This window comes from Mchenga conophoros, linkage group LG3 (assembly GCF_057382185.1).
Source record: "Mchenga conophoros isolate Kocher_MC1m ecotype Shallow Benthic linkage group LG3, M_conophoros_male_GT1.1, whole genome shotgun sequence".
In the NCBI taxonomy this organism is placed as follows: Eukaryota; Metazoa; Chordata; class Actinopteri; order Cichliformes; family Cichlidae; genus Mchenga; species Mchenga conophoros.
Window position 1 is genome coordinate 65,260,552 of NC_140528.1, and position 6,000 is coordinate 65,266,551.

General features: G+C 38.2%; 1 long non-coding RNA gene and 1 pseudogene across 2 annotated transcripts; one reads left to right on the plus strand and one right to left on the minus strand.

Moving 5' to 3' along the window:
- The window catches only part of LOC146580115 (obscurin-like), a 374,391-nt pseudogene extending 373,730 nt beyond the window's left edge, over positions 1-661 (plus strand).
- A 2,906-nt stretch (positions 662-3,567) lies between these two features.
- On the minus strand, positions 3,568-4,907 carry LOC146580128 (uncharacterized). 2 transcript variants are annotated; one of them, XR_014891680.1, is made up of 4 exons: positions 4,785-4,907; positions 4,056-4,118; positions 3,913-3,975; positions 3,568-3,812 (listed from the first exon to the last, which is right to left on the minus strand). It is a non-coding gene; the product is annotated as an uncharacterized LOC146580128 (long non-coding RNA). The 2 variants fall into 2 exon arrangements; XR_014891679.1 differs by lacking the exon at positions 4,785-4,907 and having other exon boundaries at positions 4,056-4,482.
- Between the last annotated feature and the right edge of the window lie 1,093 nt (positions 4,908-6,000).

Below are 6,000 nucleotides of genomic sequence, written 5' to 3' on the forward strand. Positions count from 1 at the left end.
AATTCTGCCATCACCTCCAGTGAATGTTGTTCAACATGTTTATCTGGTCTTAAAATCTTCTTTCCACTCACAGGAAAATCAAGTCCTGCAGCTGATGCAGCAGTTTATTCTGAAGTCACATTAGGAAGCTTTCCTGGTAATTATGCTTCTGTGCAGGATGAGTTATTCTTCAAGTTATTAAATGGCGAACATCCTGAAACTTGGACATTTCTGTTCTTTGTGTGTTTGTCTTACAGGTCAGTGAGGAGAGCTGCAGCAGCAAAAAGGAGCATTTTATGAATCCACTGTTGCTCCTCTGCTGCTCAAATATCAGATGCTCAGTCTTTAGTGTTTATGAAGATGATATTGAATAATAATATGATATATAGTTGGTACTGTGTTTTAGCATAAAGCACACAGAGATGTGTCCTGTTTCAGAGTCATGCTCTTTATATTTAGCTGATATTTTTATTCATTGTTGAGCTTTTGTATAAAACTTTGAATGTATCCTGTTCCACAGAGAAAAAAGTCTGTGATTTTTAGTAACTGATAGCAGCAACTTAAAGTCAGCAGAGTTTCTTAGGAAGTGCTGGTATAAACACCCACAAATACTTTTACTGTCTGAGTGTAAAGATCTATATTGTGTAAAAAATAATTATTTGGTATAAAAACATGAAAAAGCTCTGGCTGCATCATGATTCATTTAATGTCAGATACTTTTATTGTAGTTTTAATGTATCTCGTATTTTAATCTGAAGCTGTGAATGTTTTTTTTTAATGTTGTTTGCTGTTCTCACTTTTTCTGAATTTTACATAGTTTTTTAAAAGTTATTTATTTTGAATGTAGAGCACTGTGATCAGCTCTGTTGTTTTGAACATAGTATATAAATACATTTGACTTTGACTTCACTTTTTCTTGTATTTTAATCTGAGTAAAGATTAAAGATTGTTTGGGCTTGATTAGATTTTCTTGGCTTTATGATTTGCTTTAAAGCTTTTATTGGAGCTGTATTCTGATACTACCTTCTATTTTTTTTCAGTAGGGCGCAGTGCTCTCCATTTAGAAGTACTTTGAATTCGTGTATGTACACATTCCTACTATTATTAATTACTAATTATTGAAGAAAGAAAAGTCTGATCATTAAAACAAGTTGGTTAGGTCGCAGTGGATATTTGTGTCCAGAGCTCTGCGAGTTGATGATCCAGTCATGGCCTTTGATGATGTTGAGCATCACTCGCTGTCCTGTGCTTGTCCCACATGTGGCTTTCTAGAGGAACAGAACACAGCTGGGTGCGAAAACATCGTCAGTACACACTGTGAGGTGCAGCTCTGCATTATTTGTCTGTTTGTTTTTAAAATATTATTACCCTCCATCCAGAAGCAGACATGGACAGGTCACCACTGTGTCACATGACTAACTCACAGAGACACACAAACATTCAAACACCACGGCACAGGAGTTTTACTTTGTTTGTTGTTAGACTAGAATAGAATTATTGTCATTGCACATGTCACAAATAAAAGGCAACAAAATGCAGTATTGTTGTTGTTTTGTAGTATCTTAAAATACACTATGTAAGTTTTGGTATTATTTCCCAACATGTACTGTGTAACTTTTATGAATTTATGAAGATATTGAATTTAACTGTACTGAAACCCTAAACTCAGAGATCCTGGTCTAACTCTACAGATCTCCTCTGGAACCAAACTTTATTTTTGACTTGTTTGAGAAAATACTCACATAAACACAATTTTAAGTCTAATTTTCAGGTTTGGCCACATTTCATTGACTCATTTTATTAGTGACTGGTCTGCTATATTATTCATCTTCAAACTGAGCGTCAGGAAGAAAGGTGATTGAATGTGACATGGCTGACAGGCTGGTCTGGGTTATCTGGGTTTACTAGTAAAAGACCATAAAGGAGAAAATCCCCAGTGAGTGGCAGGTATCTGGGTGAAAATGCCTTGTTGATGTCAGGAGAATGACCAAACTACTTTAAGCCAATAGTTTAAGGTTTTGCCACTGAGCAGGGAAGCAGGACTGAATAGCTGCACTTTCTTAGCAGAAACAGGGAATTTTTTACAAGTGAAAATGGTGAAAAAAAAAAAAACAGTTAAAAAAGTGACATCCACAGCAGTGTAATCCCCAGCTCCTGGTCTGATTCTCCAAATACAAAAAACATCCTTCCACAGCTTTTCCAGAACTACTTAAAAAAAAAGTCTCTGAGCTTTCCCCTCCCCAAGATTCCTGGACATAAAGGAGAAAACGGGTACGTAATTTTAAAAACACAAAAAGGAAGGTCTTGACTTACAAGCCAGAGTGACACTGACTGTTTGTCCTACAATGATCCAGCATCAACTGAAGCTCTGCACTCTGCAACCCAGAGGTGGAAACCCTCCTCACTGTCCCAAAACTACACAAATATGAGAACACCAGAACAGACACACACACACACACACACAGTGGCTGCATGACTGGCAGGACTCTTGTGAACCACACTGTTTACACAGATGATCTTGTGGTCTTTAGTCCTCATAGCGCTGGTCTCCCGCAGCGCCTTCACGCATGTTCTGCTTCTAGTGTGGTGATATCAGACATATCCAAATGATTGACTTTTGGTTTTGTTTGTTTGTTTGTTTTTATCCTGAAATAAAGCGGGCACTTGTACGCACAGACAGGTTTTTGAAAGACAAAATTATGGGATTTGTGAAGCTAAACTTAATAAATGTTACGTGTGGTCAGATTGCTTCTTATTTGTGTGTGGATTGAAGTAATTATAATAAAATTGAAATTGCTTGTCTATTTGCCTAACAATTCCTCTTATCATGCATTGTGGCAAAGGATGAAAATAGTAGTGCACTCCAGAGTGTGAATATGGACATTACTCTTATTTTTATTGCATAAATGGACAAGAGCGTGATAGTAAAGCACAACCTGTCATGCTTCCAGAATAGAAAATAACTGCACTATGCTGGCAACACAACTTTGGCTCTGTCAAAGCATCTGCACACAGACAGCATGCTAATGCTAACCTAGCCAAGAACCAAGAGTGATGTTAAAGCTGAGTGAATGCTGACCCCAGGACCCGAACTTCAAAAGGTAACAAACAGAGGAGCAGTCAGACTGCAGCGTCTGTTTCTACCTGTTCATGTTTCTACAGAGAATCACCATCAAGATATCAAGATCGCGTCTCTCTGTACTGGTTTTCATCTTTGCTTGGTGCTGTCGACTTTAAGGTTCATTCCTGAATACTAAGAGAAAAATTATATTTGTGTCCTCATTAGGACAGGGATTTGTGTTGGTGTGTGACTGTAACCTCAGGTTTGTATTGTTAAATGGAGATTATTAGCTTGTGTATTTCAGGTTATTTTATAGAGTAACATTTTGCATTACTTTTAATGCAAAATGTTTTAGTGTAACAAGTGTAATTCATTACTTTTTTGAGTAACAACACTGATCACAACAAAGAGGGAAAATACCTCCAACATGCACAAACATTTGATCACAGAGCGTGGAGCTCTTTTTTGTGATAAATGTATTTTATTTGCTTTTTAAATCACCAGTAGACCTTATTTTTGACCTTATAAACAACTTTTTTTAGTTTAATTTAGTTTTCATAGAAAGGTGGTCCTCACAGAGACTACAAACATCGTCTCTGCTTGCCGTACAAGTCACAGGACGCCCCCGATACTATATCTATGTCATATTATTATTCAATATCATCTTAACAAAAGTGACAAAAAACTGAGTGTGTCTGATATTTGGGCAGCAGAGGAGCAACAGTGGATTCATAAAATGCTTCTTTTTGCTGCTGCAGCTCTCCTCACTGACCTGTAAGACAAACACACAAAGAACAGAAATGTCCAAGTTTCAGGATGTTCGCCATTTAATAACTTGAAGAATAACTCATCCTGCACAGAAGCATAATTACCAGGAAAGCTTCCTGATGTGACTTCAGAATAAACTGCTGCATCAGCTGCAGGACTTGATTTTCCTGTGAGTGGAAAGAAGATTTTAAGACCAGATAAACATGCTGAACAACATTCACTGGAGGTGATGGCAGACTTTGTTTACCTGCTTTCTTCTTGGCTTTTTCATTTTTGGGGTGTTTGACCTCAGCATACATCAGACTGTCCTCTAAAAGAGAAGTCAGAGCTCAGGATACATTTGATCAGCAGGTATATGATACAGAGATGTTGGACATGTGGACTTAGAAGTCGATTTAAACTCCTGACAAGTACAATACATTTAAAAAAATAAAAATAAAAATAAACTGTTAGCAGCGACACTTCAGCTTGTGTCTTATTTGTGTGTGTGAGTGGATGGAGGCTAATAAACTCTGGCTGTCTGAACTCAGATGCATCTGATACTCATTGCACTCACTGCTGCGTTGAAATCCAGCTCTCCCAGGTACTCATTGCCAGACTGTTGAACTACTCAGTTTGTAGCATCACTAAGACCACATGACTTGTGATGTTTATGTACTCACCTGCTAAACTAAGCAGCCTTACCTACCGAGTCTGTCTTCTTTGTCTGAGATCCATTCTGGCACATCAGGCATCTGCAGAGACTTACCTGAGAGCTGAGTCATACCAAGTTTAGGATTTATGGAGCTTTTGACACACTAACCTGTTAGCAGAACTAAATATGTCCATGATGGAGACCTTTGGAAAAAGTCACCTCTGAACTGACTTAAGTGATTGTGAGATGAACCTGTTAAACTTTCGACAACCGATCTGATGAAGAGACTGAACTCAAACCTTGGAAGAAGCTGTTTTTATTGTTCTTTGCAAACATTCTGACCTGCTGTGTTGGTCGGAAATTGGTCGCACTCGAGAGCCCTGCATGTGATTGAAAAACTGCATCTTGTGTTGTCAGGGGTTGGAAGTATTTTTCATTTCTGTACCAGTAGTATTTCCATCTAGAAGAAGAAGAAGAAGATGATGATGATGATGATGGGCTCACAGAGCAATTCAAGGTCACACTGCCCCCTATTGGAACAGCTGTCCTATCAGCACCAAGTCTTGCCTTTGGTTTATCTGTAGTTCATTTTAGAACAATAAAATAAAAGTAAATGACTGAATCAGAACAATTTAAAGAACTGGGTGGAAATATGTAAATGATAAAATGCCATGAAACGATTAGGGTGTCACAGCACCCTCTCTTGGAACACCAACTTTTAGATAATAAACCACAATTGAATTTTATACTATAAAATTTTAATTTTATTCTGCCAAAAATGTTCACATTAAATTATATTTTTAATATAAATACACTTTTTACTAACTACAACACTGAACCTGATAAGCTTTTAAGAAAAGTGGATACAGTGGAAAAAACAGTTATTTCTACTACTCTTCTACTCCTCCCCTTTTGCGAGTGTGGACACTTCATCTCTTTGCTCCTTAAATGCTTTTCTTCTTTTATTGATTTTTATGCTGATTTTTTCCCTTTTTTCCATATGAGCTTACCTGCGATAGCTTCTGGACACTTGTAGATCATTAGGACTAAAGTGTTCTTAACAGAAACAGCAACATTTTTATAGTTACCTTATCCTCAGCGCTCCGTGTGTCTGTGGCCTAGACACAGCTGAAGCCTGATTACAGCGTCTGGGCACCGAACAGCCTCAATAGCCTGGAAAGGTGCTAACCGCTAGGCTAACTAGCAACAAGATGCCTTCCCTCTCCACAGATGACTACCACAGCCTCCTGCAGAAGATTGCAGTACTGGAGACAAAAATTCATCGCTTAGAAGTAAACGTGGAGGTAAATGGACTGTGTGGAAATGAAACAACCTTGCCTTTGATTCAAAACAATGGCGATGAGCAAGCTAGTACACAGCTAAGGAGCACAGATAACATGACCAAGAAAGTAGACTTCGTGCACTATTATAAATCCTCAAGTGATAATCCCCCCTTGGACTGTCTTGGTGCAAAACCAAGACATAAATCATGTCTCCTGGAAGGGGGAGGACGTATCACGGGCAGAGCACAGCGAGCTGAAATCTCTGAAACCGACTG